Raw genomic sequence first — 23,060 nt, forward strand, 5'->3', positions numbered from 1 at the left:
ATCCAAAGAGAGGAAAAGATTTAAAAGTATAGTCCAGAGGGGATGACAAAGACAGATTAACAGGAGAAAAGCATACAAATTTATTAAATGCAAGTTTTATACAGGAGCCTTCATACGGAAATTAAAGACCCAATGAAACAATTAAGTCTGCGCATTTTTATTCTAGATTTGACGAAGAGTGGAAAACCATTACAGGACAAAGAGTATAAGTGAAGGGTAAACTGGGGTAAACTGCAAGGCCTGTTCTTTCTGATTCCTCTGGGAATAGGACACCCCTTTCCTGTGGAGCATCTCCCATCGGGGTCTTCTGACCTGCTTCAGGGAAGAGGGGAGGTCAGAGAGATCTTCCAGCACCTTCTATTTCTATGATCTGCTTTAGAACAGGGGGGTTATGACAATTGAGCTCTTTTGGTAGGCTCTGCTTTTAGACAGATAAAGCATTCCAGGAACTCAAATGTTTTCAGCTCAAAATAAGTCTGATGTCAATGTGGCTTATTGTGAGGTGTCATATCTTAATCCCTTTCAAGCTTCATACCTTTCCCATAAATGACTTTACCAAAGAGTATATCTTTACCCAATAGTTTTTCCTTTCTCGCCTTTCCCCTTGATTTCTTGCATTCAGTGAACCTATCTTTTCGCTTTGGTCTCTGGTAAAATAATTGAGTTGAGAAGAGTGGGCAGTGGGAAAGATGAGAAACTAAAAACAAGATTGTGTGGAGAGAGAAATATATTCACACTACAGGTCCCTGCAACAGTTGTCTTGTGTCTCTCTGTATCTTTGAAAAATAATTTCCAAGGATTGGTGCTGGTCAATGATAATGAATTCATGGGTGAAATGGAGAACATAAGAGCAATGTAATAAAGTTTTCATAAAACTAAATACTTTCAATTTAAAGAATTTTCCTTTATTTTGAGATTGTATAACTCTCCCTTTTTCAATTTAAAACATTCCTCTGTTTAATGAAATGATGGTATTAGTAAAAGAAAGATTGTTTATTTTGTTTTTCATATCTCTTCTGAGAAAGCAATAAGATGGAAATTGTTTTATTTCCAAAATATTTATATATTTTTTAAATTTTTATTCTACAAAATGCAATAATCTTGAAGGCAGTGTAATAGAACTAAGAGAAGAAAGGCAGTCTGCTCAGCATTCAGTTGAAGATGCATACCTGGGAACTGCCAGCCCCCATGGTTCTAGCCGTGTGAAAAAAAACAAAAAACAAAACAAAACAGACCTGAGAGAATAACTCTCAATACAGAAAAGAAAAGTGAATCAAGAGAAATGGAGACAGAGAGAAAAAGAAAGAAAAGTATGGGGAAGAGAGAGCTTCAGCGGGCATCACATTTATGGCTCATTGTCTTGCAGTCCAGTTCTGCTCTTGACTTTAGTTACAAGAAATAACACATTACCCTTTTTGCATGAGGGAGTTTGAGTTGTGTTTCAGTCACTGGCAAACACATGTGTCCAGGTGAAGGAATTTCTGGAAAGGGCAATGTCCAGCTCCCTGTGAGAGGCCCTTGAACACTGTTTCAGGAGCAATGCCTGAAGTCAGATGTAAGAGTGAGAATCTTGACGTGGATTTGGTGGTTCAAGTCTGAGAGGAGGCTTCTGGGCTGCTTCCTCTCCCCTCTCTAGGCTCTTGCATGGTGTTATGCACATGACCAGTAGGTGGTGGGGGTCCTCTGCTACCTTTAGGGAATTTCTGATGCCCCATTATCTCTCTAGGTTTCTTGATGAATACTTGGTTGATTTCCATTTTGAGTAAGTCTCCTTTTAATGTCCAGTACTCCCTGGTGGTCAGGTTCCCCTAGTGGGGAACCCTGAGGTCTCTTCTCAACCCCAATAAAGCAGCTCCTTTTGTTTATTCAGTTTGCTTTGGGACTTATCCTGAAAGTTACATGTTTGTTATTGTGACATAAAACAAACCCAGAAAATCCTAGAATTGCAAAGTGTGAAGGAATACAGGTGCATTTGAATTTTAAAAGTTGAAGTACAGAAACTGATATAGTAGGCAGTCAGAGAGACATAAGCAGAGTAAGAGCAATAGGCCAGGCAGGTACAGACAGTCTCCAGGGTGGAAAGCCCTAGGTAGCTAGCAACTCACAAAATTGAGAACACAGGTATTATAAGGTGGGATCTCACCCTCAGGTGGACCTTCATTCACCTAGACCCCCTGATCTTTCATATAGCTAGTCATGTGGTAGACCCCTTATAGGGGGCCAGAGAATAGCCTAATATTATTCCCATACAAACTCTTACACCACCTCTCCCTTAAACATTAAGCCCTCAGGACAATGAATTTATGGACTGCATCAAATAATCTTATGAACAAAGTTGACCACAGAGACAGAGTTTTGGTCAAACTAAAGATAACATCTAAGACTAAGTTGTGTTTCAGCACCAGGCCCAGGGAAGCAGCAAAACAAGGCAAAGCAATGCCACAGTTCACATCTGGACCAGATGCAATAACTAATGACCTCCTCCCCTCCTGCCATCCAATCAGTGGAGACTATAAGGACAAACCCGGAAAGCTGATGAATATTCTATTGAGACCGTCCCCTAAGACCTCCCCTAAAATCCCCATCTCTGGAAACCAGATAAAAGCCCTTAAGATGAAGGACCCAGTGTGCACTAGCCCTAGAGCATAAGCAGACCTTTCCCCAGCCCTTTCTTTCCCTGGGCACCCTTGCTCTCTCTCTTTAGCATGCCCAGGCCTTTCCCCTCTCCTTCCTCCAGGCACATTTTCTTTGCCTTTCTTTCTCCTAAGCTCCAGGGGCCCTTCTTTAACCTCTATAACTTGTTTCCTGAGTCCATGCAGCCAAGCTGGCTCCATTCTTCCATGGCTTTCTTCTTCTACCCTGTGACATTCTAAATGAAATTCTGCTTGTATTTGAGTTCCTTGGCTCTGAATTATTTTCTTAGTCAAACTCAAGGACCAAAGTCTATTATCTGGTGTCATTTCACTGCTAACAAAATGAGGACATTGGGACTTTTATGATTTTTAACAGATTATTTTTTACATACAGTTGACCATTGTATAACATGGGTTTGAACTGTGTGGGTTCACTTATATTTGGATTTTTTTCAGTAAATATATTGGAAAAAACATTTGGAGATTTTCTTATACCATGTAGTAATTGTATCAATTATACCAGGGTACCATAATGAGTTTGCTGCTTCTTAGTTATCAATGCATGAATTGTTATACCTGTACTAGTAAATAAGTGATTTTTTTACAAATAATATTTTCATTTTTGTGTCTAATGTTAGAAATACATATAAGGTCTAAAGTGTTTGTAGGTATTAATGTAGCTATTGATGTAGGTATTAACAGATAGATAATTCATCTTGTAACCAGATGATGTAAACTTACAGTATTAATAAATACAGTAAAATATTATAATGTGTTTTCTTTTCCTTATGATTTTATTTTTCCTAGTTAATCTACTGTTTATATTATCGATAGGTAAGGCTTCAGTCAACAGCGAGCTATTAGTGATTAAGTTTTTGGGGAGTCAAAGTTATACTCAGATGTTTTATTGTGTGTGAAGTTAGCACCCCTAATTTCTGCAAGGGTCTACTCTACTTACATAAGATTACATCTTAAGAACCCTTCATTAAAAAATGGCTAGTATTTATTTCCATTTTTCTGCCTTCTTATGTTTCTCTTCTAATAACATAGAGTTCCCATATTTTTATTATCTTAAGGTCAATTAAATAAGAAATATAAGTAATATACAAATTGTAATAAGTCAGGGAATTTATTGTAAATTTAAGTATATTTATCCTCATAAAGGGAAAAATGATTTTTTGGAATATCTAAAATATAGCATGAATATTAAAATAATATGTCATTTTAAACACTAAATCTTCAATTACATGTAAATAATTGACATGATAATTTTAGAACACTCAGACTTATCTTCTGAAGTACCTTTTTTTTAAAACAAACTGGTAATTATGTATGCACTGTAGTAATAAATAAAGTTCAAATCACTCTTATTGATTATACCTTAAATTGGACTGAAAGATTAGGATTACACCAATAAGAATTTACACAAAATACAAGTCTATGGTTGTCTTCACAAGTAAGTCCTGATCATTAGAGATTTTTAATTTTTCTGAATCATTTAACAGTGTCACATCAGAATCCATGTCTAATGAATGCCATTAGGCCAACAGCTTTAGCCAGTGGGGAATTATCTTGCCTCTTGAAGGATGAATCCTGCATTACTGAGACAATTTATGGAATAGCTTGTAGAAAGATGTAAGGGAGAGAGTCATCTTTTAAACACAGACAATAATGTTGACTCTGGAAATTCAGAAAAGAAATCTGTGGTGGAAGTCCTGGGGTCAATTGTTGAAACACTGCCGTTCATGAGCAGTGAGGCAAAGCTAGGCACAGGTTGGGGAAATTGTGGCTCTAGAGTTCTTCTTCTGGAAGAACATTCATTTGTGTACAATATATATCATTTGGCCCTGGTACAAAGTTTCTCAAGATCCTTTGAATCTGCTAAGTATATTCTGGCTCCCTACTTTCCTTCAAAATCTTAGAGGACTTGGAAGGGGATGAAAGGGGCTCTGAAGAGGCTGGTATTGGTCTCCTTTAGATCTGGCTATTGGTACACAGGCTTGTTCACTTTCAAAGTTCATTAAACTGTAAATTTAAGACTTGGGTTCTTCTCTCTGCATATGGGATACTTAAGTATGATTTTACTTAAGAAGAAGAAAAAAAAACTAAAAAGAAGCTGTATCTGATGCTTTAAGAATTACTGGAAAATTACACCCAGAAATTCCTGGAAGAAGGAGTCATTGAAGATAAAGAGAAGAAGGAAGGAAGGAAGGAAGGAAGGAAGGAAGGAAGGAAGAAAAAAGGAAGGAAAGGAAGGAAGGAAAGAGGCAATATGCCTTGTCACATTGTGGCTCCCTGCTGCAGCTCACCTTTATCAAGCACCTATTGAGGGCCAGGAATACTCTACACAGATACACCTCATTTAGTTCTCCCCAAAACTTGGTGGTTTAAATATTATCATCTCCATTTTACAGATGACAAAACTAAGACTTGTAGACTCACACACCTGCTGTCTGCAGGAGCTGGGGGTCTCCTTGGAAAAGTCCTTCTCCCAGGATATATACAATACTTTGTTGGTAATCATAGGAGCTCCCTCTTCTCAGGCATCTGAAATGCTGGCATCTGCAGCTGTTTGCAAGGGTGAGAAATGGGATATGGGTAGAAAGACATAGAATGAGTATCGTGAAATCTCAAGGGGATTAATGCCCATTACTTCCTTTGAGGTGGAAATTCATCATCACAGTGTGGAGAGGCACTGCTGTTAAACTCCCTGCCCTCTGCAAACAGCCATCTGTCTGAGATCTCCCTGAAGTGGCTGCCGTCCAGGATGGCTGTGTTGCTGCAGTCCTTGAGTGGTTGGAGCGCTGTAATGTCTATGTTAATAGCTGGGAAATAGCAGCGGCAGCAGCCAGACCACTCCAATGGAACATTTGCGAATCGGGGTAAGTTTGATTGAGCAGAAAAGTCATGCTGACTGTGTGATGAAGAGGCAGAACTGGTGCTGGTGACAGGCCCTGCAGTCAGCAGCTGCAGATTTGATGGGAAGGGCAGACTGATCTGGGAAATGGGAAGAGCTGACTGCCAATAGCACTTGAGGGAGTTTTGTTCAGTGCATCTCCCCGGCCCTTGTAAACCACCCATCACGTGTAGAAGCTTAGGGGATAAAACACACTTGTAGCATCACATGGTGCAGGCAGGTACATGTGGATAGAAGTGTAGAGAAAAGAAAAAACAAACAAACAAACAAACAAAAAACATAAAACAAGACTTCGTTTTCATTGCAAGAATCCAAACAGGGCACTAGGGTTTTGTTCACTAGATCTGGGAACTCACAGTTCTCTGGTGTTACCAACATCCCTGTAATAACATGTCCTTGACCATAGTTAGACTACTACCACAGTAGAGCTTAGATCATCCAAAAGTCAGCAAACATTTTTGAATACCTATTGGCTATAAGGTGAAATATTAGGTATTTTGGTGAATAGAATGAGTGAGAGCCCATGATTCCTGACAATAAATACTAGCCTGTTAAATGAGTAATACAGACAAAGCAGACCAAAGGAGTATGTGTCTCTCTTCAGGAAAGTAGGTTATCTGCTAGGTAGAATCAATTATATTTTAATGAATAATGAAGAGGCTAGGATTGAGAATACTTTACGTTTATGGCCTGTGTATAAAAATTCAAGAGTTACACTTTCTGTATCCCACTGAGAAAAATGTTCTTCCTATAAATAAGACAGTCATTTATATGTGGCCCTCCTTACACCTCCCCAGGACATTTCTGGCAAAAATAAAATAAAATATTTAAAAATTGTCATCATTCAAAGCCATGGAAGATTCCAAAGTCTTCTATCAGATAAGTAGAAATGGCTGCTAAAAGTCAGATTGCCCACCAAAGGGGCACTTTGAATCAACTCTTTTATAAACACCAAACTCCTTGAATCTTTTTATCTGCTTATTGAGAATGTAAAATCACCCCTGCACTGGCAATCTAGTTATTGTTAAATAGTTGGCTCTTTAGTGATGCTATTTGTATTTTGTGGCATCCTTTACTTAGATGTCTTTAAAAGAGAAAATAAATATATTCCATGTTTAATTGTACAAGATAAAACAAAAATTAAATGTCCACCTCTAAATCAGACCCATAAATTTTTATGAGCCCACATTGTCCTTTTTTTTAAGCTCTTTCTTGCTAATACATCTTCTCATAGTAATAATAACAACTATTATTTAGTATATGCCTCCTGGGGGACAAGGATTAGAGATACTTTACATACATTATTTTATTTAACTACATTCTCAGTTCTGATTAATTATAAAATTATGTAGATTTTTTTCTAGAAATCCAACTTTGAAAAAAGCCAAACACATAGGCTAAATTTAGATTTTCTAAATGAAAGCACCACAACTAGAATCATTAAGTAACTAGCCAATAATCTTTTTGATTTGAGGTTTCAAAAGTATGATTTAAACATGACTTAAAAAGTACAAACCAAAAATACAAGGCATAAACAAGGAAATTAATATATTGTGTTCAATGAAGAACATAATATACAAAGCTAAGAAGAAAGATGACAGCTCAAGAGAAGATATATTTAGCATCTGAAATTGATGAAGGGGATTATTATCTATAATATACTAGGGATGTCTTCAAATCCATAACAATGTTAAGGACTCCAAGAGAAAATGGACCAAGTATTTATGAAAGAAAAGATGCAGAAAGAGAAACCCAAATTGATAATGAGTTTATTATAAAAAGATGTTTAAACTCACTGACAACTAGGAAGAAATGCAAATTAAAACAAAAAGATAGGATTTTATATCAAACTAGAGGCCCAGTGCATGGATTCGTGCACTGGTGTGGTCCCTTGGCCTGGCCTGTGGGGATGGGGCCGAAACCAACTCTCTGACATCCCCCAAGGGGTCCTGGATTACAAGAGGGTGGTACTTGGGTTACGCACCCTGGAATCGGGCTCCCTCCTCTTTGGTTCCAGGTGCATCACCCAAGAACTGCCACTGCCAAGTCACCGCAGCTTGGCAGCTCCTGCATTGAACGTCTGCCCCTTGGTGGTCAGTGTGTGTCATAGCTACTGGTTGGGGCATCTACCCCCTGGTGGTCATTGCACATCATAGCTACTGGTTGGATGGTCAGACGGTCGCTTATGCTTTTATACATATAGATGGACTGGCAAAAACTAGACAGGTGAGGAACCTTCAAGATTGTTGAGGATGTGGGAAGCCGGGAACACTTGTACACTGTTGACAGGAGTGTAAACTGAACTAATCTTTATGAGGCAAAGGTTATCACTGGGAAAAAGCATTTATAAGACTACTATATGGCATTGGGTATACAACAGAAAATAGCTATAAAAAAATCCTATATTTAAAAAGTCACAAAGAAACAGCAACCTGTATTTTGTGGGGAATATTTTCTTATATCATAAGAGGGAAAAGAAGTCATTTTATCAACAGCTTCTAAACCTTTAGTGAAATTGAAATTAATAAAAAATAAATAAATAAAAATTGCCCAGTTGGCATGGCTCAGTGGTTGAGCACCCTTTAGTGAAATTGAAATTAATAAAAAAAAAATTAAAAATTGCCCAGTTGGCATGGCTCAGTGGTTGAGCATGGACCTATAAACTAGGAGGTCCCGGTTCAATTCTGGGTTGTGGGCTTGATCCCCAGTATGGGGCATATAGGAGGCAACCGATCAATGATTGTTTCTCATCATGGATGTTTCTATCTCTCTCTCTCTCCCTTCCATTTCTGAAATCAATAAAATATATTTTTTAAATTAAAAAATTTTCATATATAGTTATTTAGTCCTCTATTTCCAGAGGCCAAAAACTATGTCATTATTGTGCCTTGATACTAATGCATAGTTTTGGATGAATAAATGAATAAAAAACTAATGTAGATTTTTTTTTTAATCCTAATGCCCAACACCTACATACAGCCACATGGATAATCTTAAAAATAATATGATAAAGAAAAGAAAAAACACAATGAAAATGTAGCCTGTGTCACAATACTACTCATATAAATAAATTTAAAAACACACACAGATAAATACACAACACTATTACAAATATTACAAGCATAACTCCGGACACATTTTAAGCATAGTAGAGTGTGAGGTAGGGAGAAGTTTGATGAAATAGGGGGTCAGGAATAAAAGGGGGAAATAAATAACTTCAGAATATTTATCATTATTATGTGCCATCAATTGTTAGGACTGGTTAACCTAATTCTCTGCACTTGAGACCCAGTAAGCAAACAAAATCCCCTGCTATTCTATAGTTATTAATAGCAAATAAAGAGCTTGAAGCAAAGTTGCAAAACTTTCTGCTCCTTTTGTATATCATGTACTGCTTTTTTACTAAATATTTCCACAAAACATTCATGCTAAAAGGATTATTATAATTTAATTCAAAGACATTTATTAAGCTTCAGTTGTGTGTGAGAGATTGATTGTCCTAGGTGTTCAAGAAGATTATAGCCTGAAGAGTAAGCCAAATAAAACTTGGCTAAGTTAAGTTCAGTTCCATTTAAAAAATGAAAGGAAGAAAAAGAACTAAAAGCAGAAATTGATCTTCACCAAAGCTTTCAAACAGCATAGGTCAATACTGAAGTTTCTGCACAGTGTAACGCCCAGGAGTTCCAAAGAAATGTCATTTACGTGGCTGTCTGACCAAACTCCTATTCATCCTACAACTGCTCCCTCCAAAATTCATCTTCTCTCAACAACTCTAACCTTTTTCTCTCAAGCCCTTTTCTCCAACTTTTGGATTTGTTTAGTTTGTCATTTCCTAATATAGATATCTCGATTTCTCATTTTGAGCTCTGCAAATCTCTACTCATTACCTTAATCAGCAAAGCATAAAGCTAGTGGGTAAAGTTCAGAGGGAAAAGTAAATACTCACACAGGGCCACATCACTTTGAAGCCAGATGTATTTCAGAATTCCATTTCAGGATTTTGGAATAAATATGTTGCATAAAAATCACCACTAAGGAGATTGGGCTGCACTAATATAATGACAATTACATTATTTGTTGTGACACAAGAAACATATGGCATAGAGACTCATGTCACTTCAGGCCAATTTTTGCCCCCAAATAAATTTAGATCAGGTCAAGTTTTGATGTAAAATGACTTTTAAAAAACAATTTTTATAGCTTTTTGAATTATGAAGTTAAAAATACAGCAATGTGATCTTGTACATCAGTCTCAAGGATCATAATCATGAAATAAATTGCATAAAATTCATAGGTTACTGTATGACATAATAAATACATAATGGGTATTGGTTCTGATCATTCTTAATAATAGTATATAGTTTTATAACCTTGGAGGACACATGTATTACTTCATTTAATCTTTATAACCACTCTTTAGTTAGGTATTTTTATTACATCAATTGTGTAGAGGACAGGGATACTCAGTACCTTTCCCAGAAACATCTGGATAGTTTGTGGTCAAGTTGAATTTCCATGTAAGGTATGTGATTAAAAGCACTTCGAGGCACGTGCTTTTAATTATACACCGTACTGTGATTCCTAACCTCAAAGAATTGAGGATGGTGTGGCTAAGTCATTGAGCTTTGACTCATGAACCAAGAGGTCCCCAGTTCAATTCCTGGTCACAGCACATGCTCGGGTTGCAGGCTTGATCCCCAGTAAGGGGAATGCAGGAAGCAGCCAATAGATGTCTCTCTCACATCAATGTTTCTATCTCTCTATAGCTCTCCCTCTAAAGTAAAATAAAAACAAAAACACATATTTTAAAATAAGGAAATGCTAGAAATCCTAACCACTGAAGATAAATGAATATATTTGATGGTCTCATTAATAGACTTGACACAGTCAAAGAAAGAATCAATGAGCCTGAAGACAGGTCAATAGAAACTTCCCCCACTGAAAAGAAAATTCTCTTGAACAAAAGAGAAACCAGAGGAAAACAACTTGCCTATAAAGGAACAAGGGTAAAAATTATACAGGACTTATCAAAACCATGCAAGCAGGAAGAGAGTGGAGTGGAATATTTATAAAGTGCTGAAAAGGGAAAAGAAATCCATCCATCTAGAATTGTATATCCAGTAAAAGTACTGTTCAAAGTGAAAGAATTAAAGATTTTCTTACACAAACAAAACCTGAGGGAATTCATTTTCAACAGATTTAATTTGCAAGAAATGTTAAAAGAAGCTCATCACACCCTAGTCCAGCGGTTCTCAACCTGTGGGTCGCAACCCCTTTGGGGGTCGAACGACCCTTTCACAGGGGTCGCCTAAGACCATCGGAAAACACATATATAATTACATACTGTTTTTGTGATTAATCACTATGCTTTAATTATGTTCAATTTGTAACAATGAAATTGGGGGTCACCACAACATGAGGAACTGTATTAAAGGGTCGCGTACAGTTATGAAGTAGCAACGAAAATAATTTTATGGTTGGGGGTCACCACAACATGAGGAACTGTATTAAAGGATCGCGGCATTAGGAAGGTTGAGAACCACTGCCCTAGTCGATTTGGCTCAGTGGATAGAGCATTGGCCTGCAGACTGAAGGGTAACGGGTTCAATTCTGGTCAAGGGCACATGCCCAGGTTGCATAGTCAATCCCCAGTAGGGGTCGAGCAGAAGGCAGCTGATCAATGATTCTCTCTCATCATTGATGTCTCTATCTCTCTCTCCCTCTCCCTTCCTCTCTGAAATCAATAATACACCCCTGCCCACCACCCTACACCTTCACCACCCTATGGTCTATGTCTACAGGGTATGCATATATGCATACGGGTTCATCTCTTCCTACCTACCCACTCTCCACTGCCTTCCCTCTGAGGTTTAACAGTTGTTCAATGCTTCTATGTCTCTAAATCTATTTTTGTTCATCAGCTTATGTTGTTCATTAGATACCACATATGAGTGAAATTATGTGATACTTATCTTTCTCTGACTGTCTTATTTCGATTAGCATAATGCTCTCCATGTCCTGCCCATCAGCAAATAATTGGATTAAAAACTCAACACAATGAAATACTATGCAGCTGTTAAAAAACAAAGAACTCTTACCATTTGTAACAGCATGGATGGACCTGTAAAATGTTATTTGAAGGTGGATTTAGGTTAGTTTAAAATGTGTACTATAGCCCGGCTGGTGTTGCTCAGTGGTTGAATGTCAACCTGTGAACCAGGAAGTCACTGGCTCAATTCCCAGTCAGGGCAGATGCCCAGGTTGCAGGCTCAATCTCCAGTAGGGGGCTTGCAGGAGACACCCAATCAATGATTCTCTCTCATCATTGATGTTTCTATCTCTCTCTCCCTTTCCCTTCCTCTCTGAAATCAATAAAAATATATTTTTAAAATGTGTATTATAAACTGTAATGCAACCACTAAGAAATTATAAAGAATTATAATTGATACACTAAAAGTGGAGATAAATAGACTCATATAAACATCAGAGAAGGCATAAAACGGGAGCAAATGTAACAAATAGAAAAGAATTACAAACTAGGTAGATATAAATCCGATGATAATAATTTCTTCAATCGTGAATAGTCTAAATAGACCAATTAAAAGACAGATTCTGAGAGTGGATAAAAAAACGAGACTCTAATATATATGTCTATGAAAAATCTACTTTAAATATGAAGACTCAGATAGGTAAAAAATTAAGGGATGCAGAAATGTATGCCATGCTAACCCTAATCAAAACAATGCTGGAGGAGCGATGTTAATTTCAGAGGTAGCCAATCTCAGGACAAGGGAGATTTTCAAGGATTAAGAGGAGATTACATGTGCCTAACATCATAACAGATTTTATTCTTTTCATTATCTCATTCATTCCTCATGAAAATCCAATTGGTGGGTAGCATTTACTCTATGTTCGAATATAAAGAGATTGATAAAATGTGGGAAAATGGCATTGCATTGGCTTCCTTTAGCTAAATAAGTTCCATTGAAACATTAAACAGAAAAATTGGCATTTGAAACTGCAAACAGGGACTCAACACACCATTATATTTGTTAATCTTGTATTACATTGGTTATTGTCGTATAAGCCTATTCAAAACTGCACACACTGTTACTGTGCCCAGGTAGACAAGAGACCCAGCAGAACCTTTCATGCCAGCATTTTGTCATATGTGGTGTGTGGCCATCTTGTCTCATAGGTTACTGATGTCATACAGTCTCTGTCACATGTAATCCTGTTGGCAATCTCTACTGTTCCCCAATGTCTCACAGCTTTGCCTCGTGGCTTCATAATGGGTTAGGTATGTGCTTAGCACATTTCATCTGCCTGCCAAGTTTGAGTTTGCTCCACTTAATGCAGCTCCTGCCTTGGTGTCTTGCTACCATTTATCATCCATAAGCATCTCACCCTACAGAGCAGGGCTGAAGGGAGTGTGACTTCAGTGTCGCTGGGCTGGCTGGGATCCAGGGTCTTGTTGCCAATGGTCTGCACTTCCACTTAATAATGCAAATGGCTGATGGTGTTGCTGGTGAAACTGCCTGAGAAATTCACATTCTGGCAAGTCTACTCCCAATTATTAATGCCCTGTACATCAGTATTTCAGGCCACTAACCTCATTCATGGTTACATGACCCTCTGGACCACTAACCTTATAAACGCCACTTACAAAATAGACAATATATTTATTATTTGGTTTGATGTGGAAAATGACATGGTTTTGTATATCTTCACAATAATGAGATAATTTCTTTTTATTATGAAATGTACATAGCAATTCATGGCCTTATACAATAAACCAAAATAGTAATGTTATAATATAAGTATTATTCTTTAAAAATATTGTCAATCAACTAGAGGGCATTAGCAAGTAAATCCCAGATAATAATTTAAAAAGTAAAATAAAACAAACAAGCAAATAATTTAACCTTGATACTAATGCCACAGGCTTCCTTCACACTTTCTAGCTTTGGGGGGTTTATCTTATAACTATAGCTTTTATATAACACACTCATATATCGTGATTACCATATGCCAGGTAATCCTTTAAGCATTTTATAAATATGAAATAATTTAATGCTCTAAAAACTGTATGAATTAGGTTATTATTATCCCCATTTTATTTATTAAGAAACTGAGGCCCTAACTGGTTTGGCTCAGTGGATAGAGCGTCGGCCTGCGGACTGAAGGGTCCCAGGTTTGATTCCGGTCAAGGGCATATACCTTGGTTGCGGGCACATCCCCAGTGGGGAGTGTGCAGGAGGCAGCTGAATTAATGTTTCTCTCTCATCAATGTTTCTAACTCTCTATCCCTTAAAAATAAAAAATTAAAAAAAAAGAAACTGAGGTACAAGAAGCTTGAGTAACATTCCAAAATTCACAGTTAGAAAGTGGCAGAGCTGAGCGTCCAACCAGGCAGAGGTGCTGCATAATCTGAGATTACAACCACTCCTGTGTTGTAAAATTTCACTATTACCTCAAGCTATCGCCCCTTTTTATGGAAGCATGTCATTCCTCTAAGACAGTGGTTCCCACCCTTTTTTTGGCCATGCCCCACTTAAGCATCTCTAAAATCCTGATGCCAACCCTGTGACATATAATTCTTATTATTTAAAAACTGAACCCCTATTCACATGGAGGAAGCCTAAAAGGCCATTAACTTGGTCTAAACAAGCTTCAAAAGAACATGGCATCCATGAAAGAGAAAAATAAAAGAACAAAAGGACAGTTGAAGTACTGAGGAAGAAATCACTAACAAACTGTTACAAAAATAAAAATAATCTGAAGTGCTATGAAAAAAATAGCAAATAAAGTTTCAAAACATATAATAGAGAAATGAAATTCATAAATACATCACAAGATATATTGATATGCAGTATGAGGCCCCTAGAACCATATGAAATGCAAAAAATTCACTGTTAAAACTCATTCTCCAATTGCCCCCCTTAAAAATCAAATTGCCCCCCTGTGGGGTGTGTGCCCCATGTTGGGAACCACTGCTCTAACAAATCATGATAAGGACATTCTAGATGCTCAATGATTGCAGAGGAACTAGACAAGGAACAAAAGAGTTCAGTTTTTACCCAAAACTAAGAATTAAGTGCACAGCGAAGTAAGATTAGTGACTTGCCAAATGAGATTTACAGCATTAACAGGAAAAATTTGATGAGAATTATATTGCCTGGCGTCAAATATGGACCCTTGAGATAAATTTAAAACAAGTGTCAAATGAATGAGGCAGCCTGAGGTAGGCAAAAGACAGCAGGCTGGGGATCTCAAGTGAAAAGTTCTAGTCTTTCTCATATCCTGGAACAACTGTTTATTTTGGGGAGTCAGAGTATAATCTTGTAGTTTCTGTAGTCAGACAAACTGAGTCTCCAATCTGGTTTATTCATTTCCTCCCTGTGAGTCTTGTCTTTGGGGGGGTCCATGCATAGCTCCTTACTTATTTCCTTCAAAGCAGACATTTTTTCCACTTCTTTATTATTATTATTATTATTATTATTATTATTGACTGACAACATCCAGCTAGACAGAGCAGACCTAACTTACTAGTGTATTTATCTAACTTGGCAGCCATGAAATTCTGCATAGCTGTACTGAGATACTAGCTTTGTAACTAGCAACGAGGCTATGTTCTGGAATTACAAAGTGAATACAGAGACCAGGTTCCTGACTTCAAAAAGCTGGATTTAATGGGAAAGATAGATGTTGAAGTGTGCTGAGGTACAGATGGGTCAAGATTATTAAAGGCTCAAAGAAAAATGAGGGAGCAAAACCAAAACAAATTCTCTCTGGTGGATACTTCATGCTTATGGAAAGAGGTTTGAAGCACTGTCACACTATACAGGCATGCTCTCAGTCACCTCTGTTTATGTTTCAAAATTGAGTATTGTTCGGGGTATTTTCTCCACACACTAGATTCAGAAGCCAGTGTCCCGCCTCCCTGTAACGCGGGCTGATGCCCACCAGGGTAACTAAGCTCGTGAAAACATCTCTGGGTGTTAGAGGCCACAATATTGATGGCAGCACTAGCGATGTAATGTCACTCAGAACAAATGCTAAGGGACATGGACCTCCATGGGCAGGTACCTTTAGACAGTGCCATCCCACAAAATACTGTCTACTAATAAGCACAGGTGAGGAAATAGGAAGCCAAACAATTCAGATATTAAATAAGGTTGACAGTTAAGGATGAACTTGGATTTGTACTGTGTTAGTTTAGGATAAGTATTTTTTAAAAAGGTTAAACATGTTACTCATGGTATTTTGTAGGTCTTAGCACATTTTGCTTCCTCTGAAGTAAACACATGAAAAGAGTAATTAAGATCCATAGATGAAGGGTAAGAGAGTGGTTTTGAAGACGTTAATTAGGTGGTAATTTAAACAATAATAAAGTGCAATTGACAACGTGGTGAAATGCTATTGAAGAAGGCTGTTGCGAGGACTGTGGTTTTTATAGTTTGAAGGAGAAAGTGTTGATGTAAAAATAAGGGCAGATATGATGGCTAATATTAATGCCTCCAATAATGATACAAATATATTGAATGAATTTTATGATGCAAATACATTTTCAAATATGAAAAATTATGTTTCATATTCAAAGAATGTTATGAGGCATGAAGCCTCCTACAGAATATCAACTAAAACAAGGTAATAAAGAGTGAATGTGGCAGTTAGTATGAATATAATACACTTTACAATGGAATATAATACAATTCTCATTTACAGGTTTAATTCTGTAAATCTCATTTGGCCTCTATGAGCAAGTCATTGAACTTTACTGCCCCACTGAAATGTTAGATTTTGGTTAAAAATAATTTTTTTTTGCAGCAATGTCTAATTTTTCTGTGGCGAGTGGACAGCCCTTTTTACTCAATGTGCTAAGTTGATCCATTGAGATGTCAGCCATTCCATCTTTTGCTTGATTCTCAACTCATTCACAATATCAACCTGGAATTTAACTGTATCCTATGCCCTTTGTGTGATGTGAAATCCCTTTTCAGAAAAAGATTCTCAGCAGTAAGCCACATCTATGGCTTATCCTAAGGATAGCCTTTGCATCATGTAGCAATTAGTGATAAAGTGTAGTAAAGTTTTAACCTAATAATATAAAAAATAAAGTTTAATGCCACCTTTTCCATCTCTCATCTCCAAGTACTATTCAGAATGTCTATGAATGTGCTTTGTCTTATGGATATTTCCTCTAAAATCACTCACGGAATTCATCACTGGTAAAGTTAAGGAAACCTCCCCACCCACCCACCTCCTTTTTTTCCTCCAAAACCAACAATAACAACAAAAAACTAAAAACAGCAATTACAAAGAGTTAAAGTCTTTTGATTTGGAAAAAAATAACACAAACTTATGTTCTGGGTCCAGAGCAGTCCTAAATCTCTTTTGTTTCATTTTCTGATTATCTAGGTGACTTTTCATAAACACTTCTTAAAGTGGTCCTTTCCCTCTTCTAGGAAGCTTGAGGAACTAAGAAAACATATTCCAGCCCCTCAATCCCTTTCCTTCCAGACCCACAGTAGTCAGGGATGCTTGTTTATTTTGTGTTTTGAAATATTCCATAATTGCTTCATGTACATACCACTTGAGGAAAAGAACGTGCAGCATTTTCCTTTTATATGCTCCCCACAACCTACCATAATCTTGAGCATCAAAAATTGCTCGTTGCCTGTGCACATTATTCACTTAGCTAGCTCCAATTTCAGCTGAAGTTCTTTCACCGAGTATGAGACTCTGTAGGGCATTCAAAACAAGAGAGGCTGCCTTAGAAGCTAGTCATTTAGGAAGCAAGCATCCAGTCCCTGGCACCTCATACTTTTACCTTCAAATCCAGAACATCATTTTTTACCTCAAAAAAAGGTGATTTTATGGAAGGGCTGTTCAATATCCCTAGGTTAATTTTTGTATTTCCAAAGCCTTTTCTTTGGCTCCAAGTGACTCCCCCACCCCCACCTCGCCTTGAGGATGAAGCATTCAAAGGCATCAGGCAAGAAAGATAAGACTCAGTCAGTTATTGAAGCTATTGGAGCTCACTCCTTGCAAAGGACAAAATATATACACCTGAAAAATGAAAACAGCAATAGAGTGATTTCCAAGGCCAACAAATGCAGTCGGGGTTTCTGGCAGTGACGGTACAAAGGATAGTGTGTTTGGAATCGTTTGTGTTCACAGTGCCTTTGTAGGCCTGTGACTGCCTGTGCTTAGGAAGATAAGAAACATTGAGAGGTAACAATTTTCTGCTTAAGAATGTGAGAAACTAAAGTAATAAAGGTAGGACCTTCATGTTGCAGCAACGGTAGCTGGAAAGTTGGTAGAAGTCGAGCGGCTGATAAGCCCAGAATAGAAATAAGGCCAATCCTCTGATGTTCCAACCACTTACCTGAAAAATGATCTCTCTGAGGTCAATTTTGGTTAACTCTCACAATTCAAAGGCGGTTTCTTCTCTCTCTTTGACTTTTCATAGCATTTGACATACTATACATGACCCTCAGGCTGATGCGATTCTTCTGTTCTCTTTCTTTTTGCTTACTCCTTCTTCTTTTCAGGGAAAAGGGGCTGGGGGATGAGGAAGGCTAAATGTCCACCATGAATCTACTTCTGATTAGCTCTGTGTGTTGTGAGGGGAGTGAGGGAAAAATAAGTCTGTTACTAGGAGAGGTCAAGAACACCCTTTAGAAGAAACTCTGAGCAAGTGATTGTCATCGATGTACAGGAGAGATGAGTAGTAAAAGTTAGGCAGGGAAATCTGAATGGATTCCAGACTCCACTAGGGCAGGGGTGGGCAACCTTTTTGTGAGTGCGTGCCAAAACCAGCAAAATCTCTGACTCAGAATTCTTCTGCGTGCCAACCCTAATTTTTTGAGAACATGTTACGCCTACTTGATATCTCTTAAGGTGTACGTATGTGAAGAACCTTGAAGAAATAATAAAATTCATTTGAGCAACAAAAACACAGTATATGATGATGAAAAATACATTTATTTTTTAATGTATACATGTACACTGATAGTCCGACAGAAAACTTTATGACTCCGTTTGATATTGTCAGAGGGACTTTTGCTGCTGCATCACTGATGACAGAGATTTTACATCAGGTTTATATTTCGTGACCTTCAGAGATATGCACGAGCTACTACTTTCATCCGTCAGGCTACTCCTATTATGAGACTTAAAAAAATTCATCACTGAGAACAAAGATTCACAAGCGTATGTGGATGAAACCAAAACACTGGTCAGATCTAGGAAGGCAGGGAGAGTTAAGGCAGAGGCATAGAAATTGCTCTTCCCTTCTCTCGTCAATCCATGTCTATGGTCTTTAAGATAGCTAATTATGTAAAATTATTTATTTATCTAAGATGCACCTACACTGAATTTATGTGAAAAATAAAAAAGTTGATATTAAGAAAAAAATTGTAAATGGAAGATTATAAGAGAGGGTTTCGCGTGCCAGCAAAAGTCATTGGCGTGCCATGTTTGGCACATGTGCCAGGGGTTGCCCACCCCTGCACTAGGGGATTGCAGTTGAAATAAAGGATAAAGGAACCAACATCTATTGAAGATCAACTTTGTGCTGGCCACCTCATTCATTCATTATAAATGGAAAAATTGATAAACTACATCAAACTAAAAAACTTCTGCTTATTAAAGGACACCATTTAAAAAATAAATAGGCAATCCACAGAGTGGAAAAAAATATTTTCAAAATGTATACGTGAGCCATCATTGTCTCATTTTAGTTTTAGAAAACTCCTTTAGGTAGGAATTATAATTGTTTCTTTCCCAGAAGATGAAAGAACATCAGAAAGCTTTAATTTTTCCACAATGTGAAATTCATCATTAACATTTCATTACACTTATTTTACTATGTATTTACCCATCGATTCATTTCTCTATCTACCCATTAATATATCTTCTTTTTAAGTAGTTCAAAGTAAATACATCAGTATATTTCTCCCCAAATACCTCAGCATGCATATTATTAACTAGAATTCAATATGTGCTTACATTTCTTTTCCCTTTGACATAAGACATACATACATACAGTGAAATGAACTGCACAAATATTAAGAGTTTATTCACTGAGTTTTGACAAATGCAAACACTTCTGTGTAATCAAACTGTGATTGAGGTCCAGAACCCTGGCATCACTATCATGTCCATGAGAGTTATCCCCGCCTGTCCTCCAAAAAGCAGCCACTGTTCTGATATTTTTTTTCAGTTAGTTTAATTTTGCTTATTTATATGTTTTTATAAATGGAATCAGGGTGTGAACTTCTTCCCTGAAGGCTTCTTCTACTCAGGATGTTTTTTGTTTTTTTGAGATCTATCCATCTTGTTAGTATATTAGTATTTTTTTCTTTTCATTGTTGAGTAGTCCATCATCTGCCTGTTAATGGACACCTAGACTGTTTGCAGTTTCAGATTATTATGAATGAAACTTCTATGAACATCATTGTAGAAATATTTTTTGCAAAAATATATTCTTGTTTAAATACCTAAGAATGAAATTGCTATGAGATATTTCTCCAAAGTGACTTTATCAGTTTGTATGCCTACAAAAAATATCTGTGAGTTGCAATTGCTCCACATACTTACCAAAATAGTTGTGGTTGGTCTTTTAATATTAGTCACTCCAGTGGGATTTATAGTTGTATCTCATTGTGGTTTTAATTTTCATTTCCTGGTGACTGATGCGTTTGAGCAATTTTTATGTCCTTATTGGCCATTCATATATTTTCTTTTATGTAAGGTATGTGCAAAGATTTGGGATCGTTTTTAAATCAGGTTATTAAATATCATCTTATTAAGTATTAGAATCATTTATATTCTTGATACCTGTTCATTATCAGATATTTGTTTCACAGATACTTTCTCCCATTCTGTGACTTTTCTATGTATTTTCTTTATCCTTTTTGTTGTTGTTAATCCTTACTCAAGGATATTTATTCCATTTTTTTTAATTGTTTGGGGAGACTCGATTTTATTTTTTTATTTACTTTTATTTTTTAAAATCTTTATTGATAAAAGTTTTACATATGTCCTCCTTTTCCCCCCATTAACCTCTTCTAGCACACCCCTGGCTTCCACCCCAGTCCTTCACCACCCTGTTGTGTGTGTCCATGAATTATGCATATATCCTGCCTTCTAACCCCAGAGTCCCCAACCTTGGCTTTTGCTCACTCAGCTCCAGTCCACTCTGCCCTCCCTCTGCCTGAACCCCAGGTGAATGGCTGCACATGAAATTTTGTGCATTGGCCCTTTAAGAAGCTGCCTGCATTTCCAGCCATCTCTCCCTGACAGATAGCAACCCTGCTGCTTTTCACAGCCAGATGTTATGTGGGTACCTTTCTCAGTTCTGGTGCTCTCTGCTGGGAGGTGGCCAGCTTGGGGATTAGACACCAGAGTTCTCAGTGGCAATCCCCCACAGCTGCGATATCTCATGGGAACTTCAGCTGCTGTCTGTGGGAGCCCAGCCAGCCCTTTTGCACCTCTTCCCTTCCTACCAGTCTCGATGTGGTCTCCACTTTCCATCCTTGGTTATCAGGGTTCTCTCCAGCCAGTCTTTAGCTGACTATTCGGGGTGGGTTTGGTTTTTTTTGTTTGTTTGTTTGTTTTTTTGTATTTTAATTGTAATTACAATTTGGTCCTGGGCGTGTGTCAGTGTAGCATCCACTTACTCCACCACCATTTTTAATCCTCCATTGATTTTTAGAAAGAGTGGAAAGGAGTGAGGGAGGAGAGAGAGAGAGTGAAACATTGATGTGAGAGAGACACATCAATTGTTTGCCTCCTGCTTGCACCCTGACTGGGGCCAGGGATTAAATCTGCAACCCAGATATATGCCCTTGGCTGGGACCCTTCAGTGAGCGAGCTGCTGATCTAACCATGAGTCACACTGGCCAGGGCTCCATGTATTTTCTTGGTGGTATCTTTTGATGAGCATAATATTTTAATTGTAATTTATATATTTCTTTTTTAATTATTTTATATGCTCTAAGAAACCTTTGTCTAGTTCCAAGTCACATAGATATTCTCCTGTATTTTTATCTAAAATCTTTAGTGTTTTAGATTTTACAGATGAGTCATTGTTTAAATTAATTATTGTGCATGATGTGAGGTAGGTGCTGTTTGTTTTTTAATGCAGATGCCCAATTTTCTAGGACCCTTTGCTGAAAACACTCTTCTTTATTGGTTGCTTTGGTTCTTCTCAGCAACTTTTAAACAACTTAACCAAGATTTCAGATCTAGTATGCCATGGAACAAAATTCCAAACTCACACTTGACTGAAAAAGGCCATTCATGGTCATTCCCCAAAAATCGATGTCTAATTAAAAATAGTACTAATAAAAAGAGCCAAAAATTAATAGGTACTGTACTAAGTTTTTTTAGCATAGATTATTGCATTTAACTTTCAAATCAACTCTATTAAATAAACATCTTATTATGCCCACTTAGAGATGAGGAAACAAACTTAGAGTGGTTGAAATAATTTGCCTAAGTCACACAGCTTGTAAGTGATAAGTTAAAAGTTGACCACCGGTCTGAGTTTTCAAACTGTTCTCTTAACCAGTGTGATATATTGCTCCATAATGAAGATCACACATTTTACCTGGTAAAAAGTGATTTAACATTAGTTGAGAAGTAGGCATAGCTTAGAACCTACAAGATACCTGAGAAAATACACATTTCTGCCTTGGCCAGGTAGCTCCGTTGGTTAGAGCACCTCCCCAATATGCTACAGTTGTGGGTTTGATCCTAGGAGTCAGAATCAACCAATAAATGCATAAATAAGTGGACCAACAAATCAATGTTTCTCTCTCTAACCAATAAAAAATATAAATTTCAAAACAATATTTCTTTAAATGGTATATTGATGTCTTTAATGACTATGTTTTTACCCTTTCCATTGTACTGGCAGTATGTTAATAAATCTACTTACTAATGTGATTAGAAATAGTGTAGCAGAGAGTAAGTATAGAAAGCTAACGTTTTTTTTCAAATTTATGCATTATTTTTATTGAAAATAATAGTTCACATATTTTAAAATCCAAACAGAATTGGCTATCTACATTACATATTTTACAATATAGCCAATATAAAAATCAACACTCAAACTCTTAAGCCTTTCTAAATCATTCCAATGATGTTATACTGTTATGTAAAGAACATATCTAATTATAGGTAATCTGATCAGAGTCTCAAGTTATATTGCCTGTTTCATCATAGTATGTAATTTATCAGAATGCAACTTGTCAATGATGCACAAGTAACAGAGGCTTAAGATTTCTAGAACTTTTCAATGTATTTTTAATTATATTGTAAAACAGTAAACTCTTACAAAGATGTTTTATGATTACATCACAGCAAGCAATTGTCTATTGGGACAAAAAATAAAGGTATGCTAAAAGGCAAATACATTTCTTTTTTAAAAAATATATTTTATTGATTTTTTACAGAGAGGAAGGTAGAGGGATAGAGAGTTAGAAACATTGATCAGC

At 37.0% G+C, this 23,060-nt stretch overlaps 1 protein-coding gene across 6 annotated transcripts in view; it reads left to right on the plus strand.

Annotated features, from left to right (window-relative positions):
- The window catches only part of NLGN1 (neuroligin 1), an 858,351-nt gene that overhangs the window by 594,646 nt on the left and 240,645 nt on the right, over positions 1-23,060 (plus strand). The window lies entirely within an intron of this gene.

Source organism: Myotis brandtii, unplaced genomic scaffold, assembly GCF_000412655.1.
Source record: "Myotis brandtii unplaced genomic scaffold, ASM41265v1 scaffold432, whole genome shotgun sequence".
NCBI lineage: Eukaryota > Metazoa > Chordata > Mammalia > Chiroptera > Vespertilionidae > Myotis > Myotis brandtii.